Raw genomic sequence first — 14871 nt, forward strand, 5'->3', positions numbered from 1 at the left:
CGTCCATCGTTGTGTCTGCCTCCTGCACGCTCATCTCTACGTCGAATAGCGTTGGCCTCTTCAGCGTCGTCCTCTTCATGACCTCCGTCAGCTTCAGCGTCGATCTCGTCTTCCTCATCTGCTTCATCCTCCTCTTCTGCATCGGCTATTTGTTCTCTTTCGACCAGCAACGCTGCTCTTAACTTAGCTATCAACTCAGCTTTGCGACCCGTCATCCGGAGACGCCACTGCCTGAGCTCCTCTTTGGGCTCAAACGACCGTCATTTGCGCCAGTTGATTCTCATCCAACTGTATTGCGCCTACATCTCTTACGACCTGATCAATCACTTCTTTCATTGCCTCACTAAGTTTATGCACTTCATTGAATCGAAATAAACTTCACTAACTGATTTGCACACACACACACACACACACACACACACACACACACACACACACACACACACACACACACACACACACACACACACACACACACACACACACACACACACACACACACACACACACACACACACACACACACACACACACACACACACACACACACACACACACACACACACACACACACACACACACACACACACACACACACACACACACACACACACACACACACACACACACACTGATAATGTTCCTGATCGCTGTGATCCCGGATGAGCCCCCAAATGTAGTATCAGAAATACTGGATAGGATATTGATGTTGTTAATATCTAAAAAGAATATCACAGGTCAGGTAATTTAAGTGTTGTGTTTATTAGGAAATAATACAGAGGTCTGTCTACAATGAATAGTTCTTCAGGACTGTCTTCTCAAGTCCTTTTTCTTAATTACTCTACCTACTACTTGGGCCTCTCATCCCACTCAGTCATACTTTTACAATGCGCAAAACTAACTTAAACTTATAGTTCCCACGCATTTCCAAAATACTTTTAAAATTCACTCTCACAATTTTACTTACAACAATCTTACCTATCTATCAAAACATCTGCAAACAGCATGTTCGACGTACTTACTTAAATCTTATAATTTACGATACCCTAAACCCTTGGTTACAAAAGTGAAAACTCTACACTGACCATAAAACTAAAAAAAATAAGTAACAGTCTAATTTTACAACTCCACATAGGCGAATATTAGCAACTCGTTGAGAGTCGTGTTAACTTGTATGTGTGTGTGAGGGAAACGATCAAAGCCAAGGCGGCGTCAACGATAACTCACGAACGAATCAACCGATTTTGACCAACTTGGTGGCAATTGACGTGGTCTTTTGATGTTACGAGCTGATTGGTTTTTGGAATTGATCGATCGAGCTGTTTAAAAGTCATTTGTAACAGTTTTACCTGCTCAGGTTGGCCCCTAATCAATTTTATAAATAAACTAACTGAATGAACAAACAATATAATTATTAGGGCGCTACCAGGATTTTTAATTACGGTTCCTGGAACCGGTCCAGAGCTGAGAAATCTTATCTTAGGGTAGAGAGAGTGGAGGAAGGTGCTGCTGAATAATAAATAATTAAATAACAAGATTGATCAATATTTATTAACAATAAAATAACAAATTTAACAATTTAAGCGCTCACTCACACACACTATAATTAACTTATTATCTAACGAAGCGGAGAATAACTGCGAAATAAACGATATTTACAAACCAACCTTCCCAACGACGATACGATGACTAGACGGGCTTTTTCTAACAAATGGTCTCCCACACCTGTCCTTAACCTAATGGGCTTTTTCTAACAAACAGTCTCCCACACCTGTCCTAAAACTAAGCTTAAAATTACAAGTCCACCGGACTACTAAAACGAACTAACTTTCCACACTTTTATACTTAAAACTAAGTCCACCGGACTACCAAACTTAACACTATTAACACTCTCTATCACACATTACCCGTACAATTCTTCACACACATAACCCACACTTTGCTTAATTGAATTTTATTTTAAAAATTTTATTTTGAAGAAAATGATTTTAATTTAATTACAATATTATTAACTTAAATTATTCAATCATTAGTATTTAATAATAGGATAACTTTCAATTAACAACCAATTTCAATTAACTTTGAACTAATATCCAACTTTCAATTTCCGATCGCTAATTTTACCTTGGTTTGAAATATTAACTTAAAATAAAATAGCTTAAAATTCCTAATAAGTAACCTATTGTCATGGTCTTAATAATATAACAATAATTATTTAAAACAAAAAGTCTTAATACCTTGAATTAACTTTTGGTAATTAAATTAATCGTGACATAAATTTTTCCAATCAAGTTCAAAATTATTAACATAAAATTATTGTTGTAAATTAATTAATTGTAACTAACTTTTCCTGTGAATTTTTCTACCCAAAATAACTAATTTCTTGGACTTAATATCCACGCCGATAATTATTAATTTTCAGTAAATTTTAATTTAACTAATTCACGGACTTAATCCTAAAAATTACTTAATTCACACGTGATAAAATAATTTTATAATGTAAAATATTTTCAATAATTAATTCTTAATAAATTATCCGATAATTTTCCAATAGTTTTATAAATTATAAAAAATAATCGATACAAATCGAAATATTCAAATTTTAGTTGCCAGAACATTCGCTAGCTTAGTTGTATTTGACCTTGGGTATTGGAATTTACTGAGACACCAAATGTACTGACGCTCGACCAAAATTCCACGAATAAAGTTTGTCGATTATTTTCAAGTAACACAAATTAATCAATTTTACTTAAGTTAATTGTTATAAAAATTATAACAATAAATTTAACGAATTTTCCGGATGTTAATTAATTAATTGATAAATCTTTAGTTGTTAAAATTTTCTCGCAAGGTCGATTGAGTGATTCTCGGGTATAAGCCCCCATGAAAATCACGCAATCCAAACTAGCAAATGTTCAACTATTATTTATTGAAATAATCGTCGATTAAACGATCCACTTGATAAATAATGAGGAGAAGTAACTGGGTATTAGGTAAACCGCGGTCCACTTCTTTCCCACAGAGTAATAATTAATACCTTGACGAATAAAATGATGATCTAACTCTATTATTGGGGATGACGTCCTGGTTGTAGTTGGCTTCCTTCGTCTCGTCACTACTCCGGGGATCAGTCCTTCTTGATTTCCGTGGCACTCAGTCTGGCAGTCACACTACTTCTCCCTTTTCCACTGCACGGCTCACCTATTTTAACTCAAAACTACCCCCTCCTATTCTCCCCTTAGGCCCGAAGATCGAGACGCGCCAGTACTATGTCGAATAATTATCGATATCCGGTGACTTATCGATTTAGGGTAATTTTACCCTGTTACACATAAAAAAAAAACTTGATTTGAAAAAATTTTTTTTCGTAGTTATTTTAAGACTTCTCACAATCTACCGGTCGGAATCAGTCTAAAATATATCCAAAATCTAAATTTGGTCAAGCCCTTTCAAATTACACCAATCGCGATCAAATCGGCTAAGTCGTTCAAAAGTTATGAGAGGCTCACACACACACACACACACACACACGCGCGCGCGCGCGCCATGGCGAGAATAGTCAGGAAAGCTTTCTAGGACCTTAAAACGTCCAGATCTGATAACAACTCGATTTTCGGAAAATGGAGTAAAAACGATAACTTCCCGATTTTTGGAAATTTTCAATTTTCTTAGCGGGGAGTAAAAAAAAGGCACGCGCGGGAACCGAATGTGGGACCTGACGCTTGTAAGACTAATTCTTCACCTGTTTACCTATGAGATTTACTTGAAAAGTAGAGTTTGTAACAACTACAAATAATGCAAATCGTATGCATGATCGATGCGTAATGAACAAAATTTTTTATTAAATTTGTAAATTATTAATTATCAATATAAATTGATAGAAAGATTGATTAACTATTAATAAATAAATTCATTTAAAAACAAATATTTAATTTGTTAAATTTTAATGAATATTTTTTAAGATCTAATAAATATTTATTTTCGACGAAAGTATATTTATTATTACCTTGTAAGTATTTATTAATAGTTAACAAATATTTATTAACAGTTAATAATTATTTCGGTGATTGAATTTGTTTTTCTTGCAATGTCATATGATATGAAGATTACTTACATACAAAAATCATCTTTAAAAATCATTTTAATTAATTATATTACATTATAATAACGTGTAACCGTGGGGTTTAGCCCAGGTCCAGTTAGCTACCCCTTTTCTCTTTAGAAAGGGCGTCACTGGGATTTTAGACACGGTGTCCCAGAAACCGGAGGAGCATGAGAGGGAAAAGACAGGGTCGTGAGAAGTCCGAGAAAGGCTGTAAATAAAACTGAGAAAATTTATTTATGAAAATTAAACTGATTTATTAACCAACTCCACAAACTTAACAATCTCCTTAAAACTAACTTAATTGTGAGAACCTCTCACCTACGCTAAATGGCCCTTGCCAATTTTTCCTATTACTAATTAACCAATTTATTCAACCTCGTCACTCCGACGGAATATCTCAATATCTTAATTTCCTCGTCAACCTGACGGAATACCATAAAATACCAACTAATTACCTCGTCAACCTGACGGAATACCAATTAACATAATTTACCTCGTCAACCTGACGGAATACCAGTTAAAACCTATTCCCGACTGCGCCCCCGACTCGGGCGTCTACGCAGCGGTTTCCTAACTTAATCCGTTGTACCCCCGACTCGGGCGTCTATACAATATTTCTAAATACTCACTAAATTCCATACAAAAATCGTCCACCGGACGCTAACTTAATACACACTTTCTCTAATTACTCAAATTTCTTCGAATTACTAATTATCTAAATTCCTTGAATTTTACGCTTAACATTTCTTTAATACCAATTACCAAATTCACTAATTTAATTCATTACCAAATTTTATCAATCAAAATTATTCAATTAAAGTCATTAACTATTTTGTCAATAAACTAATTTACTAGATTTACTAAATTAATTAAATTCAGCCCAACGGCCTAGAATTAATTTTACAAAATTTCAAATTTCAAATTCTACAAATTTAACAAGCCTCATTAAATATTCAAACTGCATATATTCCAAAGTGACCTTGACTATCTAAATTACACAAATGCTTCTACTATTTAAACTTAATCAAATAATTTTAACTAAATAATTTCCCATAACTAAAAGGCTTGTAACAACTAATTAATTGACATTTATGAATAATTTACTTATAAAAGAATCTACTAAATTAAAAGTGACATCTGAGACAATAGCGATCATTAATTGACAAATTTTATTACAGTTAATTCGGCCTCTCAATTTTCAAATTCAAGCTTGGCCTGAAATAATTGTAATAATAATACCTGACTTAACTTTTACAACTCTCCAAACGTTAAGTGAAGTCCCGGTGGAAACGGGCGAAATCAGCGGCTGGTTGGTCTCTCTCTCTCGTCTCCAATAAACTTTCCGGCTCCAAGTAATGGGTTCCCAATTCCGGATCGTAGATTGACTTCCTTCTTGATGGTCCTGAATCTCGATGACAGAATTTATTACACAGCACTATACTGACTCACTGTTGTGCCAAAAGCCTCACTGTCTCAAAGCGTCACTGGCTCAAAAGCCTGGCTCAAAAGGTGTTACTTGTTCCAAGGGCTGGCTCAACAAAAGCGTTACTTGTTCCAGGGCCTGGCTCAAAAAGCATTGATGTTTCTTTTGTCGGATCTTTTATAACCCTTGACTCCGAGTTCTCGAACTTTCCTATTGTCAACCCCGCTTCGTTTTTTGGGGACAGCAGTGGGGACTTTCGATTTGCACGCCCGGTGACAAGTCTGAACTACTTGTCAAAATCGAACGGTAAGGGAAAACCCTCATTTATCGTGGCGTCAATAAAGTGGTCGATAACGACCATGGGAAGTTCAGTTTTCCCTGTCACAAACGTTAATTGTAAAATACCGAATTCTATCACAGCTTACAATTATTTTTATATTTTTAAATATTGAAAACGTTATTTATTTAGTGAATTGAATTATTATCATGCATTTCCGCTATAGGGTTATAAAATGTATCAAAAGAAAACAGCTATTTTTGCTTTTTATGTTAAATAAATATTTGTAAGTAGTTAATAAATATTTGTTAAATCATGTGATGTTGAAAAATTATTTGTTAACAGTTAATAAAGCTTATTGAATGTAAACGAATTCTTTTATCAGTATATATATATATATATATATATATATATATATATATATATATATATATATATATATATATAATAATGATATCTATTATAACTAGATTTTTGAAGGCAATCCAGATGTTCGATCGTTACAGTATTCCCCGCTTACAGACCTTGACGTTAGACGCTAATTTATAACCCGAACTTCCAAAATATAGCCGAAATTTGCTTGGGGGTTATACGGGAACTTACTTCTTCCTAAAATCCTACATTATACTTCGGTATCTTTCCCACTTTCGGTTTCTGGTCTCAATAAAATCAGGGCGCCAGGTAATTTTTAATCACTAGAATTACCAAACCAGTGAAAACGTAATCAGATAATTTTTATTCGCTAGGAATTATCAAACTAGCCAAACTCAAACCAAAACTTAAACGAATACGTAAACGTAACCAGAACTTAAACGAAATGAGATAATTTTTGATCGCTAGAAATCATCAAACTAGCCAATAAACGTAAACGTAATCGGAAACACAAAAACTTAACAAAATATAGACCAGATAACCAAAGACCGGAAAGACAACGGGATACCTCGGGGTTGATCAGTGTGCTGGTTTATGGAGAGAGGGCGTGATTCGAGTAGAGAGTGGATCCATGATTGCAATGATCTTATTCGCAACACCAAAATTTATGCTCAACAAAAATCTTTATTTATTTAACCAAAAACTTCATCTCAAATAACAAACTAGAACATAACCACGACAAAATTATCGGAACGATACAGTTAACAAGAGGTAACGCTATAGTCATGTTACAGACTCTTACTCTTATAAAATTAAACAAATAAAATAAATAAATCTTAAAATAATAATAAATAAATGAATCTAAACAACTTGTCTAACAACAATATTCCCAAATAAATCTGTCAACGTATTCTGAATTATTTACAACATAAAAGTATTCTGTAGAATCGACTATCTAATATCCTATGACCAAGAACTCAATTATTAACTGTCAAATTACAGTAAATAAAGCGATATCATACCTTATAGAAACAATGTCGATGCTGAGTAACCTTGATTTTATTTTTAACAACTTTATAACTCTGTATTTTTATCTGGAGCCAAAAATAAAACGCAAAAGACTGAAACCTGAACCTGGAACTGAAACGGTACGCACGTCCGATCACCTGAAGTGACCAGCGGCAACTCTCAAACATGACTGTTCTCTACGGAATCCAAAACTTGACTGATTAACGTGACTCACTCACAACTAAAAATCTCTATAATCAAATAATTCCCAAATATTCTAATCTTTAATCAAACGGTTAAAGGTTTGAGGTTCTGAGTACGGATATTTCTTTGGCGGATGCTCTCCAGGAACTGACTACGGCTGAGGTCGTAACTCAATAAATCAAAACGTAAACGTAACATTAAACAAAAGTGGATAATTTTTTATTCACTAGAAATTATCAAAACTAGCTAAAACGTAACCGAAAACTTAAATTGATCTCAAATGTTTTTGTCATATTCCTTTACGTCGGAGCGCTGGCATCTCAACCAGACTTAGGCATTCCACTTGGAAGTCTCAAAGGGTTAGACTGGTGTCTAACGTCAAACGAAAGCGGGTGACTTATTGTCCCGCTCCACGGTAACGCTGACTTACCCACGTCCTCTGCAACCTCAAAACCCTAAACTAAAAATCCAGAACTTAAAACTCAAAACTCAAAATTAGAAACTCAAAACTCAAAACTTAAAATAACTCAATAAAACCCTTAAATGACTTGACCTTAATATTTTTCACAACTTGACTCAAGAAACTGACTTTACTCTTAAAAATTCTAAAATCTCAACTGTAACATTAATTTTCTAAATTCACTCTAAAACTATAAACTTCGTTACTCGGCATCAACACTCACTTAATTCACAAAACATTTTTCTTCAATCATTAAAATTATATTTTCTATGATATTTAGCCTTGAAATATCGGCTTAAGTTAACAAAAATACGTTGGCGCTAGTGACGTTCATTTTAAATAGACCCCGGTCGTTAAAATAACGTCACACTATATGTAGATTTATAAAAGTTTGGAAAATCCAAAAGTGCACGACTCATAATGCTCATTTAATTATGAAATATAAAATAAAAATAAAAAAAAAAATTTTTAAAATAACAGCTGTACTAGGAAAGTGATGTACAGGCGCCCCTGGTGGAATAAAATGTACATAATATCTATAGATATAGATATATCACCATCCATCTTAATTTTACATGGATATATATAGATATACAGTCTTGTAGTTTTCGTTTTTTATTAATTGTAATTAAACGACACTGAATTAATTAATCATTCGCATTCAGTGACCTACAATCGTCGATTAGAATTAAAAAAAAAAAATTAACTCAAATAATGGATTTTTTCACAAGTTACAGTGTTTCCGGGTTTCACACATGACAGACAGGAAAATTTTTTGACCTATTTTGGTGTTTTTTTCAAATTTTATTGCAGTAAATCAATTTTTAAAAAGTATGGAATGAATCTCCATTAAATTATCTCGACAATAGTATGCAAAATATCTTGATTCCGTGAACTAACAAGGCTATAATAATAAAAATAGCCGCCAAAATGAGGCGAAAAAAATTTTTCGATCGTAAAGCACTCTCTGATGCTTCGCATCATGAGTCGTGCAAAATTATCTATGTATACATATAATCGCAAAAATTATTATACGAAATTTTAAAGGTGCTCCGTTGCTTCAGAATTTATAATTATTTCAAAATTAAGAAAATGATAGCGGTAGAATCAGAATTCAGAGACAAAATTTTAATGGGATTATTTATTTAGTATATGGAACTAACTATATATCGCTGAAGGGCCTGAGTAACAATTTTTAAACTTAACAAAACTATTAATTATTTTTTTTTTCACAATCGAATTATATAAGTATAAATTAATGTTTTTACATCTATCGATCAAGTGACTAGTAAATCTAATTCAAACCAATGGATGGAAATTCGATCTTCCCTATTGGTCGAGAGACATTCTCTCTTCACATAAGTTCGATGGGGATCTATCGAACTTGAATACTAGTGAAGCTGAAAGCTTAAGGTATCTGTTCGAGTTGTAAAGATGTTCATTGAAATGAAAGAAACTAAATGAGAGCAAAGACAAACTTTGAAAAAATAAATGGGGTTGGTTACTAAGCCAGGAATCGAATCTGGATCTCCCTGATAACATGTCAGGAGCTCTGCCAGTTAAGCTACTGGGCCCCTTCCACCATCATTTCTCTCAGTCTATTCTTATACTCTCGATACTTACTTACTTTTCCTTCTTTTTCACCGCCCAAACTAAATTTGGGTCGAGCCTTGGATAACCAGTGGGCCAAGCCTTGATCCAAGCTTTGAATATTAACCATGTCCCAAGCCTTGGAAAACCAAAAAACAAGGCTCGGGCCAAGTTTAGGGGAATTAAAATGCAAAGTTTGGGTTGAGTCTTGAGAAACAAATGGTCCAGGGCTCAGACCAAGCCTTGGGAAACTAATTTGCCAAGATTAAAATAATTGCGAATGTAATCAAAAAATTTAAAGTCGTTCGTGATTTTACGGTTTATTATCAGCCTTACGTTATCGCAGCTCGCGATTACTCTAGATTACATTGAAAAAATTTTTGCCCACGATGGGAATCGAATCTGGTTCTCTGGTGTGAAAGTCTCATACTGTAGTGACTCTCTGCACGTGATAGTAACCACGATAGATTAATTTTAGTGACTTAACCATCAGTCAGTCATTTTGCTTTATTACATGATGTTCCATAATTAAAATTAGACTTATAAGCTGTTAAAAATTTTGTTTAGTTCAAATAATATAAATTATTGACAGAATAAAGTTATAAAATGTATTTTTTTTATTTCGCTCGATCTTAACGAAGTAATTAAATTTTCTATTACCAAAAATAAATACATGATCATAGTGAAATACATCTAATTTAAGAAATTGTAACTTTTCATTTATAGAAAAGTAACTACTTATTATAATTTAATTTAGTAATTTTTTTTTAGGAAATGTTCTTATTGTTATTTAAGATAATGTTACTATAAATAATGAATAATCGAAGAATTTTTTAGCGTAAGATTTTCTTCATGAAAAATAAATATTTTTATCATAAAAAAAATTTTTTTCTATGACTCAATTAAAGCACTAAGCTAGTTCTGAACTTATATTTGATCCAATAGTAACTTCCCAAAGCTCAATTTGGAAATATCGAACCATTGGACCAAATCTCGAGCTAGACCTGGGATAAGACTTGGGTGTCAGTAACTTCCCAAAATTATAGTTTCACTGATAGAAGTATTTCGGAGGAGTAATTTGTATTTGTATAGGAGAGTGATGAATAAACTTACTTGTTAACAATTTTTTTTTTCAAATTTTTGTTGGGAAGAAACAAACATTTTAAACTATTCTCAATATTTATCAGTATTAAATTTATCATTTTTTAGTCGCATGAAAAATATTTTTGAACATTTTTTTGAGCAGTTTTGAAGGTTTTAAATATTTTTCAGCCACAAATAAATGATATTTAAAAACAATTTCTTAACGGTTAATAAATATATCTATTAAAAATTTTTCGGTAACAAACCATTTATTAAATTCTTCTATCAGTGTTCGAAGCATTGGGTTAAGTATCGAACAGGGCTTAAGTCCGTAGTGATTTTTCAAGGCTTGGTTATATGGATCGAGACATTGGGCCAAGCATCAGACCAGGCCTCGGCGAGTCGTGATATTTCAAGGCTTGGTTCAAAAATATCGAACGGTTGGGACAAGCCTCGGGCCAGGCCTGGGCCTCTGGTAACTTACCAAGGCTTGGCGAAGTTACAAATGGTCCAAGGCTAGGCCATCTGTTAGCATTGGCAAACCCTACCTGGAGAGTTACGGTAATTATCACGTGACGCGTTTCACATTAACGTAATAGGATAATTAAGAGGAAAGGATTGAGAAAAGAATTGAAAAGGATCTTTTTAATGGAAGCTTATAGAATATGCGAGAAAAAATTCCGCGCTACTAGAAATTTTTTGTATTTGCATGTAATTTTGGAAAAAAATAAGTAGTATATTACGCACCTAGAGAGGAAAGTAGGACATTCCAACCAACATGGTATCGTCACCCGAATCGAAGGCGAGGGTGATAAAAGCGCAGGTTGAGATGTCCTACTATCCTCCCGTGATGCGAATACGATTTTTTATCAAACCAAGATCGAAAGTTCGATTAAAATCTAAATAATAAAGTTAGATTTTGAATCAGGTTAGTTATCATTAGTGCGCATGCTTCGATTTCTTAAATTTGATATTCAGTTTTCTTGACTACATAACTAAGCATTAAGTTGTTTATTTATTTATTTGTGAAAATTAGCAAACATATTAGCGTATCGCAATAATATAAACTTACGTTTGCAATTAAAATCAGAATCTAAATTCGTAAAATTTAATAAATCACTCAAATAAAATGAGTTCTGTTGAATCGGGAGCTGAATCGAGTGAAGAAGAAATAATAAAAAATTTGGATGAAGCGACAAAACAAATTAGCAATAATTTGTTGCCCGAAAAATCAAAAGCTCGGTATAACTTGTGTTATCAAGAATTTTTATTGTGGCAAAGAAAAAAGAAAACCGGTTCTTTCAATGGAAACGTGTTGTTAGTTTATTTTCACGAACTATCGAAGACTATGAATTCGCCAACGTTATGGAGCCGATGGTCCATGCTGAGAACTACTTTAAATCTAAGAAATGGGATTGATATCAATAACTATCATAATTTAAAAGTTTTCATTAAAAATTGTGCCAAAGACTACCACTCTAAAAAGGCTCATGTTCTGACATTAAGTCAAGTGAACAAATTTCTGAATGAGTCTGATGATTTGAATAATCTAGCGAATAAACTAAGTTTAATATGTTCAATTAACTATAATAAATGAAATATATACAATTTTTTAAATTGATATTTACAATTATTATTTATAGGTCATCTTGACATTTGGAGTCTTTGGCGCACTCAGAACCAGTGAAATATGTAATCTGAGTATTCAGGATGTTGAAGACACTGGAAATCAAATGATAGTCACAATCAACGACAGCAAAAATTAATACCCTTGTAATTTTGTTTTCGGAAAAGAGTACTACGATCATGTAAAGAAATATATTTCTTTGCGGCCAGATGATTTTGACAGTAGACATTTTTTCTTTGCTTATCATTCGGGAAACAGTGAGCGCCAAATTATCGGGAAAAATAAAATAAGCGAAGTGCCGAGGAAAGTTGCTGAGTACTTGGAGCTAGAACATTCGGAAGCTTAGACCGGTCATTGATTTCGGCGTACAGCGGCAACGTTACTGGTGAATTCTGGTGTAAATTTAACAGCAGTAAAACAGTTGGGTAGATGGCGATCCAGTACCGTAGCAGAAGGTTATATTGAAAATTCTTTAGCAAACCGACGACAAATCTACCAACAAATAATTTCTTAGTACCAAGAAATTTCATCTGATTCCGCTTCAAATTGTCTGCAAGTTCCATCAGCTAGTATCACCAACAAAGCTCCATCTACCTCCACTGCCAATCAAAAAAACCCAGAAACAAACTTGAATGATGATAGTATGCCCGAAGAACATTTCTTACAGCCTGAATTCGATGATGATCTTTTTTTTGAAGCTGAATTGGATAATGATTTTGATAGTAATAAAAATTTAAACCCATTTGCGATTACTGAAACTGATGATCCTGTTCCAAAATCTACAGAAACTTCTAATACATTAGAGAATAAATTAGTTCCAACGGTGGATTCAACTCAGAGAAGAAAGTTGAATGAAATTCGCGAAGCAGCTTGTGCTGAACGCTTAAAAAAACTTAAAAAATTTCAGGCTAACTCTAAACCACCTATGACAAAAAAATTAAAAAGGATGAAGTAGACTCCATGACAGTAAATTTTTCATTCGTGAAATTCGAAAATTGTACAATTATACACTTGACGATTCATAAGAATCAATGCAACTGCGACAATTAAATAATCTTTAATTTTTATATCTATCTAAGTTTGTTTATCGTTAACTATCCCTGATTAAGAAAAAGCATTGAGACGAAGAAAAAAAAAAGAGCGTGTGTACAGAGTACACATGTTAGAAGTGAAACTTCTTTGGCAAACTCAATTTATAATTCATTAATTAATAGTTAATAGATATCAAAGACAGATACATAAAGGATTTATGCATATATAGTATTGAAAGAATTTAACTGATATATAGTATTAAAAGGATAAAATGAGAAAAATTTTCACTATTTATGTCACATATTCTTTCAATTTATTTCTACAATATGTACATCATCTGATGGTATTTGTAATGATATGGTTGTCACTAAAGCTTTATGGTAACTAAAATATGAAACATAAGTTCTTGTTTCAATATTTTCTAAATATCGTGTAAAAATGGCATCTATTGTGGTTCCGTATTTAGTTGTCGACATGTTAGGATTATTATTTAACTGCAGACTACATTTTTTATATAAAAAGTTAATTAATGGTGTCGAATATTAAAATATCTGAATAAAAACGTTAATAAAACAGTATAAACAACACACGAGGTTATAAAATACATAATAATAATAACATTTAAGAGCAGTGTACCTACAATCTAAAATACAACGCAAGTGCACAAGAAAATAACATTTCTATAGTGTAAAGTATAGAATTCCTTTGTATCTTTATCTTTTTCTCTCCGACTACGTACATATATGTGTCTTTTAATGTGACGCTCATATTATTATTATTGTGACGCGACCTTGAAATTTTACCCTCAACGCGCGCAAAGAAGTTTCACTTCAAAAATATTAAAAATTATAAGTTTTTTTAGTCAATCCAATACTTTTCAATACTTTTTTCTTTGTCGAAATATTTTTTTAATTTCCCGCTAAGAAAATTAAAAATTTTCAAAAATCGGGAATTTATTGGTTTTACCCCGTTTTGCGAAAAATCGAGTTTTCAACAGATCTCGATGTTTTAAGGTCTCAGGAAGCTTCCTTGACTACTCCCGCGATCTTGTCTACATGTATGTATGTATGTATATATTAGGGTGTGCCAAAATTCAATTTTCATGAAGAACCTTTTAAAATTAAAATTTTGAGTTTCGCTTTTGGCAGGAATTGTGTTTGGGCATTTCCTAAGATATTTTGGGGTGAGACGATTTATTTGATTTTCATAGAATTTTTTAACAGAAGTTTAGTTTGGCTATTTCCGCTGAAATTTCAAATTTTGGCCGGAAGTGCCCAATTAAATCTCCTGTTAAAAATTCTATGAAAATCAGATAAATCGTCTCACCCCAAAATATCTTGGGAAATGCCTAAACACAGCTCCTGCTAAAAGCGGAACTCAAAATTCCAATTTTAAAAGGTTCTTCACGGAAATTGAATTTTGGTACACCCTATATATATATATATATATATATATATATATATATATATATATATATATATATATATATATATATATATATATATATATATGTGTGTGTGTGTGTGTGTATATGTGTGTGTGTAAACCTCTCATAACTTTTGAACGGCTTGACCGATTCTATCGCGGTTGACGCCAATCGAAAGGGCTTGACTGAACTTAGATTTTTAATATGGTTTGGACCGATTCGGACCGGTAGATTTTCTGAAATCTCAAAAAAGCTACGAAAAAA

At 32.9% G+C, this 14871-nt stretch overlaps 1 protein-coding gene across 2 annotated transcripts in view; it reads left to right on the forward strand.

The window, feature by feature from the left end:
* LOC141525304 (uncharacterized) overlaps positions 1-14871 on the forward strand; it is a 159488-nt gene that overhangs the window by 34258 nt on the left and 110359 nt on the right. The gene's annotated exons all lie outside the window — the stretch shown is intronic.

This window comes from Cotesia typhae, unplaced genomic scaffold, assembly GCF_013202065.1.
Source record: "Cotesia typhae breed Kobodo isofemale line unplaced genomic scaffold, CoteBio_Ctyphae contig_26, whole genome shotgun sequence".
NCBI classification, from domain to species: Eukaryota; Metazoa; Arthropoda; class Insecta; order Hymenoptera; family Braconidae; genus Cotesia; species Cotesia typhae.